Genomic DNA, 14,067 nt, shown 5'->3' with positions numbered 1-14,067 from the left:
ATTTGAAAAAATGGACGAAAAACTGTAGCACTATTCATACGAAATGGGGGTTCAAAATTCTAGTGAGAGTGGCAAATTAAATTCTCAAAAAGTGACAGTATTTTATTTAGAACCATTTATTAGCTTAGGTTCAACGTAACAACACATTCCAACAATAATAATGAGGGGATTTTTTCTAAATTTTGTAATAACAGACCAGGTTCATATCACACTAATCAATATCTATCAAGTTTCGGGTGACTTGTGGAACTCTTGGTCTTTCAACAGCAACTGTCAAATTTGATGGCGATGACGGTAGCACTCACGTTGCTTGTTCTGTTGGTACCGGGCCTGTGGATTCAACGTACAAAGCTGTTGATCTGATTGTGAAGGCTTGAAGACTTATATATTCATGGTTATATCTGATTTATTTCTATATTTAATTAGATTGTTAGTTTTATTTCTCTTAATCATCTTTATCTTTTTTCCTCTTCACTAACCTAGACGGTATATGTTTCACGGTTGCTTTGATATGCACATTAATTTAAATTATGCTGAAATTGTTGACATTATTAATATGATGAAGGAACCTTCTACCCTTAATTTATATTGCAGGAGCAAACAACTCTTCTTGAGTACTCCATGGCCACTGAAGGCATTTATGCAATTGCCACTACTCGAGTTCTAATTCGTGGGGACAACATTCATACGTCTACTCACGCATTGTATGTATTTTTCAAAATCACCTTTTTTCCCACCAAAATTTAAATTGGTTCACTTGAAAAATGGACTTTTTATGTGATGATTTTTGATGAAATGTAATGATGCATTATGATAAAGCATGTCAAATGGGATTCGCTCAAAAAAGAATCACTCAAATTGGCCAAATGGTTCAAAAGTTATGCCTCCTTGAAGTTCAACTTTTTTTGACAATGATCAATCCATAACTTGCCAACAACAAATGAGAAATTCATGTTCTTGGACTTTCTGGAAAGGTGAGAGCAAGATCTACAACTTTCATGTTGAACAAATTTTCATTTGAAGCATTTTTGGACACGTAATTTTGAGGAGAAAAACTTTCCATTTTTGGCAATTTTGAATTACAAGTCACTTTCTATTTTTGGAAAGTTTTCATCTGACTTTATTTTCTTCATTCTTGATGTTTGAAATGCCAAATGAAACTTGTTTAGACATGAATGAAGTGTATCTAACCCTCTCCCACCTCCAAATCCATCAGTTGACTTGTGGTTGACTTTTCTGACTGATAGATGAATTTCAGCTTGACTGATCAAATTGAGCTTCAAACTCCTGATGAAATGGCTCAATGATGAAACCCTAGCTTCCATAAGCTCAATATAACCATATGATGATCCCTCGTATCTATTGAAAACCTCATCTCCTTACAAAGCCCTGATAGGCCCAATACAACTGATTAGGGTTGACCAGAGGTCAAAACCCTAATCTCAAGGCATCTGATCAAGCATAAGGAATCTCTTGGTGACGATAAAACCATGATGATGATGATGTACCATTTTAACCAAGATAAAGCTCAACCCTCCTTGACAACTAAGAAACCCTAATTTGAATCACACATCCTCAAATGGTTAATAATCAATCCAATGAAACCCTAGCCTGCATCTTAACCTCTTTATCTTCTGACCAAGACTTAGGAGGATGACTTGCTCCATGTAACCACATGATATGCAAATATGCAATGCCTAATGACCTAAAAAATGATATGCAATATGTTAAGCTAGTCCCAAGAGAGGAGGGCAAATTTTGAGGTGTTACAGCTGCCCCTATTCAATCCACTGTGAACCTGTCGATATGAATAGCCTCGGCTTTCAGATGATCAGGGTGAAGAGTGATTGAATACCAAGAACAGACGAACAATTTGCACTCTGATGGGAGATAATTAACAATGCCTGTCAGAATCGGTAAAGAAACAATCTTGAAAGAAGAATCCGTCTGGTACGGAGAAAGTCGGCTTGATCACCGAAACAGAAATGTCGACCTGTATACCAAAATAAATGGTAACGCAGGGATAACTATTGCCTGAACACCACCTATCCGCTGGGGTTTTTTTTTTCTTGAACCCCGAAATTTCCTCTTTTTTCATTTTCTTGAACCCCGAAATTTTCTTTCGCGCAAATGATCCTGGATTATTGCATTTGAACCCCGACATCTCGTTTGCCAAAATAATGAACCCCATTCTCCATTTGAACCCCAGTCGCCTGACGATAACTCGTGATCGCTATTGTGAACCCCGTTCTCCAGAAAATGCCGCAACATTTCCCTTTCTCCATTTGAACCCCGCTCTCCAGAAAATGCCTCAACACTTCCTTTTCTCCGTTTGAACCCCGCTCTCCGCTTTCTTGTGATAATTCCGCTGGCAACGTCGGAAATAACACCAAACACCACTCTGAGGGCGACATATCAGAGGGTACACCTTCACAAAAGGAAGGTAACATGTGCATCTCTTCCTCAGAAGACCCCCATAACGACCTCCATTGGCCTCAGCCAAAGTCTAAGGTGACACATGAACAGAAGATAATCCTGCGGACCTCATCCCGGATATAATCTTCAACTCCAATCTCTATTTGAACCCCGATCTCCAGAAAATGCCTCAACACTTCCTTTTCTCCAATTGAACCCCGATCTCCAGAAAATGCCTCAACACTTCCTTTTCTCCAATTGAACCCCGATTGTCGCGCTGATCGCGTAACGTCCTTTGATTTTATTTCCATCTCCGTCCGACGGAAAAATTTCCTCCAGTATCGCACTACTGGGGAACATTGCTGATCTGACGTCATGATGCTAAACTCCTCAGAGTAACACCTTCAACCAGACACTGACTAATGACTGGGAAGAAACTCGACGTTTACTGGACATCGAACAATGATGTTTACTGACACCAAAGAAAACTCGACCAGACACTTACTGATAACTGGGAGGAAACTCGACGTTTACTGGACATCGAACAATGATGTTTACTGACACCAAAGAAAACTCGACCAGACACTTACTGATGACTGGGAGGAAACTCGACCGTTACTGGACATCGAACAATGATGTTTACTTGACACCAAAGAAAAACTCGACCAGACACTGACTGATGACTGGGAGGAAACTCGATGTTTACTGGACATCGAACAATGATGTTTACTTGACACCAAAGAAAACTCGACCAGACACTTACTGATGATTGGGAGGAAACTCGACGTTTACTGGACATCGAACAATGATGTTTACTGACACCAAAGAAAACTCGACCTTACGGGGATCGACACGACACTTACTGGTATCATAAGAATGCTGAACTCCTCAGAGTAACATCTTCAAACTTCCGTCTCGCACGACAGAAATCTTCCTCCAATATCGCGCTACTGGGGGGAATACCATTGACCCAACGTCACAATGCTGAACTCCTCGGAGTATCATCTTCACCGACCGGCAAAACCCATTCTTGGATGGTAACCACGGCTTGAGTCGCGCTGATCGCGATCTTCACTTCCATCTCTGTCCGACGGAAAAGCTTCCTCCAGTATCGCACTACTGGGGAACATTGCCGACCTGACGTCGTGATGCTAAACTCCTCAGAGCAACATATTTGCCTTCGGACAAAACCACCTCTCAAACGATAACCACGGCTAGAGACTAGCTTATGCTTGCAATGGTGATGCATGACTTTTTCAGCGTAATGCTCCACAATCATGGAAATGCTACGCGATTTATTATGCAATATGCTATGCTTATCTACATGATGAATGCATAAAAAGTATCCCCCTCAAGGGACTCTTCTGGAGAGCTCGAGACACTCTGCTGAGGAACTCGACAACACTCTGATTCCACCCTGCTGGGGAACAGCACTGCCGCTGGGGAAAAGGCAACCCTTGCTGGGGATAATATCTTCTTTGCACCCGATCCGCTTGGGGACATCGCTGGGGAAGAAATCACCAACGCACTCTATGGGGAAACAACGACCTTCGACTTGCTGGGGATATAAATCCCGACTTTGCTTGGGAAACCCTCACAGATACCTCCGCCGGAAAAGAGTAACCTTCAGGCCTGGCTACTGGGGAAGCATCGATCTGAAACCTGCTGGGGATAACCATCCTGACCCTGCCAGGGAAGCCACAGACCTTGAACCTGCTGGAGAATTAGTCATTCCGACTCTGCTTGGCGATGAGGAAAATCTGATACCGAACACCCGTCGACTCGTCGAACCACGGTATTCCACATCCATCATTCAAATCCCTTGTCAGCTTTCCCATTTTGAGAACTCCCAGACTCGTCTGGACTTTTCTGATTCATCACCTTGTATCCCCGATCGCTCCGTACTCGACGGAGAACGAACTCCTGGGACTTACACAGACTTTTTCATTTTCAGACTTTGAAGAGTCTTCTTGATTAATATCCAGGATCGTCGTACGTCCTTCCCGTCTTTTCACCGTTCGTCCGTTCACTCGTCCCTGATTGGACTCCGTGGGGACTGTTTTGTCAACAGCTTCCACATCACAACCTGCAAGTGAGTGAAAAGATCTAACAGTACCTGCAAAAGAGATCGTTAGATAAAAACGTGCCCCAGGCGTGTCAAGATTTCAACACTTGAGTCACTCAACATTCCGAATAAGATTTCAAGCCTCAATCTTATAAGCATGCATTGGAAGGGACCTGTATGTCTTAAAATGCAAGATTCTTTATCACAATAATCTGGATGTTTTTGCAATCAAAACGGTAATGAAAAACAAAAACAAAATTATTTGACTGAATATGCATTTTATTGATTGAAAAGGTGTGGCTCAAACTGAGCAATACAAAGGAAGCAATTCCTGAAAAGAGGTAATTGCGCATAAAAGGAAAAATCTATCCTAATGGCAATGTGACACCCGTGATCTCATCGAGTTCCAACTCAGTTACACCCCATATGCCCTCAGACTCTCCGTGCTTTCCGCCTTCTGAACAAGACGATTCTGATTGATCCCTACCGGGTATTATTCATGATGCTTTAACCAAAGCGCAAACGATCATGCCAGAAGCAGTTGTTCGTTTCAATCCCTCTTTTGCCTGGACCGCCCTTTCGGGTTTTCAGTCCACCGGGATACCCTTTTTTGCCCAAGTCACCTTTTCAGGTTTTCGACTTGCCGGGTGTACAGTTTTTCTTTTTATATCCCTAATTTTTTCCCGAACCTTTTCTTTCTGTTTTTTGGTTCGCCAGGATGCCCATTTTTGCCTGGACTATTTTATTCTTTTCGTCCAGCGGGTCTCTTTATACAAAGTATTTTTTAACTGCGTCCGCATTCACAGGGGATGGAAAATCCTCGCCATCCATGGTCGTTAACAACAAGGCTCCGCCAGAGAAAACCTTCTTGACCACGAATGGACCTTCATAGTTAGGTGTCCATTTGCCCCTACGATCGTTTTGAGGAGGAAGGATCCTTTTCAGCACCATATCACCTACGTGATACATACGAGGTCGTACCTTTCGGTCAAAAGCACGCTTCATCCGCTGCTGGTACAACTGCCCATGACAGATGGCCGCCAACCTCTTTTCCTCTATCAGGCTCAACTCTTCATACCGGGTTCTTACCCATTCCGCCTCTTGCAACTTCACGTCCATCAGGACTCTCAAAGAGGGGATTTGAACCTCGACCGGTAGCACCATTTCCATTCCATATACCAACGAGAAAGGCGTTGCCCCAGTAGGCGTACCGAGGTTCGATACCCAGGATACAAGCTTCGTATTCATCCACCCTTGCTGGTGCGTTCAAATGTTATCCGGGCAACAAAAAGAAAACGGGATCTTTTTGGCATAACCAACACGGTACTAACTCATCCACATTCCCCCTCAGACATCAGAATCCGTTCGGATTCAGGGTCAGGCCCCTCCTCCGGGATCGGTTACTCCCAATCTTTCGATTTGAGCACCTCGAGATGTCCTCATCAGGGAACTCAAACTTCCTCGGTTGATAATCCTCAATAGGTTGCCGGGCGATGTAATCAGACAATACGCCCCTTGATTGCTTTCTGAGAGTATTACAAATTAGTCAACATTCTTTTGCTCTTTCTCAAACCCGTCCGGTCAGTGCTGGCTTTTCAGATATGTACTTGATCAGATCCATCTTGGAAATCCACAAAGTGGTATGAACCAGCATATACTGTCTCAGTCGGCGAGCAGCCTATGCCAAAGTACATCAAGTTTTCTCGAACAGTGAATGTATTGTTTCACAGTAGGTAAACTTTTTGCAAAGGTAAATTGCATGCTCTTTTCGACAAGACTCGTCATGCTGACACAATACGCACCTCATAGACCCCTCGATGGCCGTCAAGTACAGAATTGATGGTCGTCCCTCCACAGGGAGACGTCAGAATCGGAGGCTCCTGCAACTTATTCTTTTATCTCTCAATGCCCCTTGGCAATCATTATTTCACCTGACTGTTTGATCTATTTTTTCTTTCAACAGCTTGAGTATAGGTTCACACGTGGCTGTTAGGTGAGATATGAACCATGAGATGTAGTTCAATCTACCCAGGAGACCACGAACCTCTCTTTCCATTCTCGGTTCAGGCATTTCTTGTTTTTTTTTCTTTTTTTTCTCTTTTTTTTTTAGCAGGACCAACCTCGATTCCTCCTTTCCGCTCACAATAAGCCCAGCAGCTAGCCGGTCCGCACTCTGATAGTGCACTTATTTGAATTCAACCTCAGTTTGAATTGTCTCAACTGGTCCATTCAGCTTGGCCAGATCCACCAAATGCCCCTCTTCTGTTTGGGACTTTGCTATCATGTCATCAACATAGCATTCGATTTCATGATGAATCATATCATGAAACAAAGTCACCATGGCTCTCTGATAAGTAGCACTGGCGTTCTGCTTCTATGGAGGACAGTCTTCTCTCCATGATAGCTTGTGCACAACGGCATCGGTACCCGACCCTGGCATATCCTGACACGACCAGGCGAATGTATCCACATGCTCTTTCCACAGGGCTACCATTCTGCTCTCGACTCGCCTCTGAAGCGGCCCCAACTTTCATTTCCTTTCTGACCTTGGCGGTGCCTGGAATAACAATCTCGCATCGCTCCTCGTGCGGCTGAATCACCTTCTCCTATTGTTTCAACAACCTGGCTAATCTTCCAGCAGATCACAATCTTCTTCGCCTTCTTCTTCGGCATGATAGATCGAATTGTCGAAGTCATATGAGGTGTAACCAAATTGTTGTCAATGAGATCAGGAGGACTATTGTTTCGAAGTCGGAACGAGACAAAACACAAGGAAAGAAAATGAAAACAAACATTGCCATTTTTATTTGTTTTTAAACTGTAAAAATAAATGAAAAACAGGGAGCACCGCTTTTAATGTGAAAAACATCCGTTTATTTATGATGCAAAATGTTGCAAAATGAAACACATGAGGTGGCCCTTACAATGAACCATTACGTTTCGGGCAAAACGTAAGGCTTTCATGCAGATAAAATTGAAACAGAAATTATTACTCTTCCGGACGAGTGACAGTGATGATCTTTTAGGCCTTCCAGCTTCCTGGTACGCACGATTTTATCCACGACTCCAGCTCGCGGTCACTGTCAATCTCTTCACCCACTGTATAGGCGTGACTTGGATCCAACATTCCGGCACTGACAAATGCGAACGGTGGACGACGTCCTCTGTTTTGCTCAGACGAATCTTGGCCTTCCTGATAGCCAATCCCAAACATATCCGCCTTTACCACGATGTCTATGATTTTTCCCCAGCCTGGGATCCCTCCATTTCTCACCACTTCCACAACCTGTTTATAAGAAGAAATGGACGGCTTTTTCTCTTTCTCAACCCCAATGGCATTTTCCACCTTGATAGTTCCAACTGCCAGACTGGGTGCTTTACACCTCACATCGTCCATTTCTACTTTCATCATTCTCTGGATTGCTTCCCCAATCACTACACACCCCTTTGTGGCGACAGCCGCACAACAGTTATCGACACCAGGGAAAGCCCCACTCTTCATCGGACGCTTCTGAACCACAGACATTGGAATCTTCAACTGATCCCCGTTCATCAGCCCAATCGTCCTCCTATCCCCAGCAATTGCACTCATCCCCATCTGACCAAGCGCGGGTATGTGATTAGCATTAACATTTAGAGATTGTGCAAAATTAACGGCCTTGGAATCCACCAAGTCCTGGACAATATGCTTAAAAGCTTTACAATTCTCCACATTGTGTCCAGGGGCACCAGAGTGAAATTCACATTTGGCATTCTCATCATACCCGACAGGCCTCTGATCAGGTTTCAACGGAGTCAACATCCTTGGCCGCACCAATCCAAGATCCTTCAACCTCTTCAACAAAAGAGTGTCGCATCGCGCGAAAAACCGGCGGGAAAAGAAGAAACAACAGAGCCGCCACCGTGCGTTATTTATCCCAAAAGAGGGAAAGGAAACGCTCAGAGTAAACCTGGGAAAGAACATGGTCTCGCGACCAAAGAGAGTGGGTTCGGGAGTCGGTTATGCGAAGGGAAGGTATTAGCACCCCTACGCATCCGTAGTACTCTACGGGATCCACGCACAAAAGAAAGGAAAATTGGTTGCTAAACACTGCTCATAAACACACGCACACTGGCTGAAAGAGACAAAAGAAACTGACTGAAACTGACTCGGCAGGATATTGCATCCTGGGCCTACTTAGTCTATCAGGCATAGACATCAGAGTCGAAGTAGTTCGGACTGGGGAGACGACACATGCTCGCTAGGATGTCGCATCCTATGCATACGTATCTTCTCGGACGAGAGAAGAATCAGAGCATTCGTAGCTCGGCTGACACGCACACAAACAAACACAGGCAAACGTGGAGCCCGACTGCCAATCACTGGACTTATGTCAACATCCGAACCTAAACACACTCAAGAAGGCAAACATGGAGCCTGAATGCCAATCACTGGACTTACATCAGCATCCGAACCAAAACACACTCACACTGGAACCCAAATGCCACTCGATGGACTTACATCAGCTTCCAAGCACACAACAACACAACAAGTTAATAGGGAGTCGGGGACTCGAGCCTATAACTGTCAAGCACACCCTCAAACAGACAGACAACAAATTGCTAAGGAGTCAGGCACTCGAGCCTAGCAACTGTCAAACAACACACACAAAAAGAAAAAAGGGCGCCCGGAGAGATCAGCTCAATCTCCTGCCTACATACTTCATCTGGTATGAAGATCAGGGCGATGTAGTTCCCCTACGCAGGGATAAAGGACTAGCCTAACCAGATAACAGAGGGAGACACAACACTAGGGAGACTACGACTCGAGCCTAGATGTTATCATGCAAAATCATCCCTAAGTTAAGGTTTCTAGTTAAATGGCACAAGGGCCAACCTATCCTAAGCATGGCTCACACAGGAAGCAAGCCACACATACTTAACTTGCACGGGAAGCAAGCCAAGCAAAACCTAACTTGCACAGGAAGCAAGTCTAAACTAATCCTAACTTGCACAGGAAGCAAGTCAAACAATCCTATCTTGCACAGGAAGCAAGTCAAACAATCCTATCTTGCACAGGAAGCAAGTCAAACAATCCTATCTTGCACAGGAAGCAAGTCAAACCATCCTAACTTGCACAGGAAGCAAGTCAAACAATCCTACAAGCACAGATAGCACACGCTATACACAAACAAGTGGCTCAAACAAGGGTTAGGTTTTAGTCAAGGGGTCATATCAACCTCAACAAACAAACCTCTGGAACTGGGTGAATGTTGCTCTTAACCTTGCCATTGAGGGGCTAAGGTGAAGCAGATGAAAGGATGAAGTGAGGATGAGACCTCACAGCTCTTATCCCTGGCCAGGGAGAGCTCAAGACAAGAATGTGTGGGTTCAGAAAGTGGGAACCCTTCTACACATTTAAAACTGACTCAACTGTACAGTTTGTACAAGATCTTGGGTTTGTATCTGCAATGCATCAACACAGTGGTGTGAGCAAAGCAGATGACACACTGAATAGTGGGGGATAGATTGCATATCCCTACCTTCCACCAATTGCCTCTTCACTTAGGAGGACTTTGACTCTATGCAAGGACAAAATTAAACAATCACAAACATTGCCTCTTAAGGAGGACTTCAGACAGTTGCCTGGCCAAGTAACAGGCCAGGTCTTCCAGACTACATGGAGACTAGAAGCATACCTCAATGCAAATTGCTTATACAAGCAAAGCAAAGCAAAAAGTTCACAAGGAACTAAGCAACTAAAGCACCTGAAACAGTCAAGTAGATGTTAGTATGCAACTTCAAACAAAACAAACAGAAACAGACACCAATAGTTAATTGGAGGCACAAGGATGTGCAAGGCACAAGGCTTATGGCATGTGAGCCAAGCCACCTACAAAACAAAGAGGTTAGACAACAATATTCAAGCAAGCTCAGTCGAAAGAATTGGTCTCAATGGCCATTTGATGGTCAACCTAAAATCACAAACTCAGAGGTGAGTAACAGGACCACTAGGGCAAGCCTAGGGTCAAAAGTGAATGAGAAAGTCAAAACAGCAAAGGATATCCAAAATCATGTTCAAACCATTAGGAAACACAACCAATTGGATTCACACTCATATCAATCATCATCATCATTTCATGAACCATTTAGGTCAAAACATGGCAAACAGAAGCTCACAGAAGTCAACAGCAAGACTTAACTCAAAAGCAAACTTAGACATTTCCAAAAATCACCAAATAAATCATGGTCAACCCCAACATATAGCATGGTAAGCATGTCAAATTTCATCTCATTTGGACAAGTGGAAGGCAGACAATGAAAGTCAGAAAGTCAAAGCAATTTTGAACATGCTCAATGAAGTCAACCAAACATGCATCAACTTAGAAAAATCATAAGTCAAGAATGGTGTATGATAAATGAATGGGATCAAAACCATGGCAAAGATGAGGATGTCTAGTTATCTCATGCAAAATTTCATGTCCATCCAATAAAGTATGAGAATTTCACAAATGAAATGGGAACATGTGTCACACAAAGTCAACATTTGACTAGACAGGGAGGAAAAATCTCAAACAAATGGAAAATAGTTCAATTAAATCCAAGAAAATTCACAAGTCAACTAGACATACAAGAGTAAGTTCATGCAAAATTTGGGGTCATTTGGATGTAAGGAAGCGTGTGAACAAAATTAGGGAAAATGCATGATCATGGTATAGCACCAAATGTAACACATGACTTCAAAAAATCATAACCAGCAAACCACAAATGGGAAATCCACAAACTTTATACCAAAATGAAGGTGAGCATGTCTAGTTTCATCACAAAAAATTTCAAGCTCATTGGATGTAACATGAGTATTTCACAATTGAAATGGTAAGATGTATCACTTATGCATACATGTTGGGAAAATAATTGTCAATTAAAATCCAGCCAATGGAAAAATAATTAAAAATCACAATCAAAAACTAGGCACATTCATGAACATTGTGGAAAAAACCTCATGATTTTTGGATAAAAATTGAAAGAGAAATGGATTTGTAAAGTTGGATGAATAATTGATGAAACATGAAACAACATAGCATGGCATAGGTCAACTAATGGTCAATGCAGTGGCAATTCAGTAAATAAGTGTGCCACTAATTGAAACGGCAGCGTTTCACACAGCCAAACGAAATAAGCTGATTGGCTCTCCCTTAATGAAACAGTAACTTAAGCAACCACAGCCAATAGCATTTGAGTTTTCTGGTTTTTTCTCAAAAAGAACTTAGGGTTTAAGCTTCAACAGCATGGACATTCATCATCAGACAACAATCAAAACTAGCAAATCACACCACAGCATGGTATTGGCTCTCACACAACTAAAGCAATAGTAAGCCACAACATTCATGTAAACTTCTGAAAACTAGGGTTTAAACAACAGCTTGCCTTCATCATCAACATGAACTCAAAACTCGAAATAACCAGAAACAAGAGATAAGCATATCAATGTGATCCTCATGCATCATACATACCTAATCAAGTCATAGTTTTCATGGAAACCTCAGCATCACAGCAAATCGAAGAAAAATACATTTAAGCATGAAAAATGAAATCCTTATTTCTTTCAGCATAGTTGATCATTTCAAGCAAACTAATATTCATTGGAATCAGCATACAACAAACTATCTAAAACATATCATGGCATGGTAAAAGGAGGAGATCGATTCACTTACTTATTTTCGAAGAAAATGTGAAACAGTGTTGCTTTGGTTGATTCGAGCTCAAACAATTGCTTCTTTTGGCCTTGCAATGATGGAGAATGAAGTATGTTAGCTCAGCACCTCTTGAAAACTTCCAACACTTGACCTTGAGTTTTGACAGCTTTTGTGTAAAATGCCAAGATGAGCTTGAGAGAATGTCAAGTTATGTTGGTTCTGTTGCGGCTAGCAGGGTTCATCATGACAGGAAAGTGCAGTTTGGATTGAGAAATAGAAGTGCCAAGCCAAGTCAAATGGATGAGTGAAGCTCTTGGTCTTGTTGGTTTTGTTGCTCAAGTCTGCTGTGGGATGTTGCTGCTGTCTTGACTGTGACAACCCAAGCCAGGCTTTTGTTCTTTGTGTGTTCAGAAGTGGTGAGAAGCAATGGCAGGTTTAAGTTCTTTTTTTTTGGAAGTTTGGAATGATTTTGTAGATGCAAGTGAGAGGGATTTGTTTTAGGATGAAGGAAACATGCTTCTACTGTTGGATGGATGCTTTTGGTTTTAAGCTTTGACAGCAAATTTGAAAATGCAAGAAAGTGAATTTGAATGAATGAAGCTCCATTGGTTTTTCTCTGCTGTGCTGCTGCTATATGTTTTCTGCTGTTTTGGTTGCTAGTTCTGCAATGTGATTTGCTCCTTTGAGTTTTACAGGTTTTTTGAGATGCACTGCAGGGATGTCTCTAGCATATGAGAACCATTTTTCTAAGTGCTGTTGGTTTTGTGATGACAGGGAGAAAAAAGATGGAAGTGGTGTTAAGCTAGCTTAGGTCATTGTGTTTTTGTGGACAAGGTCTTTTGAGTTTGGCCAAAGCAACATTCAAATGCAAGTGGCAAGGTGTGACTTGGAAATTGTCTTGGAAAGTGCCAGGAGAGCTTTTTGGAGAGTGAGTATTAGTGTATGTGTGAGTTGGTTGCAGATGTTATGCCATGCCTTGCTGCTGGTTTCATGGCAGGGTTTTTGTTTTGGCAATTTTGACAGCCCTCTGGTCGAATGGCTCAGGATGCATTTCTACAATATGAAGTTTTTGTTATGCAGCAGTTTAGTCTTCCAAAATGATAGAAAAAACTCCCATTCCTAAAACCTGCTGTTGATATCGTACCAGTCTAGTATGGAAGTCTTGTTTTGAGAAAATGCCAAGGTTTTCTATCTCCTGCTGCAGTATTGTGTGCTTGTGTGTTGCAGATTAGCAGGGCCTATGAGATGGTGCTTTTTTGGAGTCAGTTGTCTTTTGCTACTGCTAATGCTATTCCTTTGACAGCAGAAAAAGACAGTACAAGCATGGCCTGGAGGTATGGCTGTCCTACTGGTTTTGATGACAGGACAAAATGAGGTCCTTTTGCCTGCTGCTAGATTACTTCCCTTGCTGTTACTGCCAATGGTTGTTTTATGACAGGAAAATACACCCCTAAAATGCTGTTGAGTCTTGTGGTTTTAGGCTGCTGCAGCAGGTTTTTTTTTAGTTTTGAGCAATTGCTAAAGTTTCTTTTTGCCTGCTGCAGTGTTGTGACAGAAAAAATGGCCAAGGGTTTTGGTTTTGGTGCTTTTTGTTCTTGACAGAAGAAACAAAGTGAGGGCCTGCTCTATGTCATTTTTTTTTGGGCAGAAAGGGTGAGATGCACATAGCAGGGTGAGGGCAAGGTGAATGAAAGATTGGTTGGCTTGCTCCCTGCTTCCAATGCTGCTATTAGTGACAGAAAATCATGCCATGCCCTGCTGTTGGATAGTACCAATTAAGGTGTGGAAACATGGATCAATGGTTGCTTTGTACTCATTTTCCAAAATTCAAGTAAACAAACATGGCCATATGTACTATTGGAGTATGGCTGCACTACAAGGCCTCAAAAGTGACAGAAGAATGATCAAAAA

The sequence above is a fragment of the Lathyrus oleraceus genome, chromosome 7, assembly GCF_024323335.1.
Source record: "Lathyrus oleraceus cultivar Zhongwan6 chromosome 7, CAAS_Psat_ZW6_1.0, whole genome shotgun sequence".
Lineage (NCBI taxonomy): Eukaryota > Viridiplantae > Streptophyta > Magnoliopsida > Fabales > Fabaceae > Lathyrus > Lathyrus oleraceus.
This window is presented reverse-complemented; position numbering follows the sequence as displayed.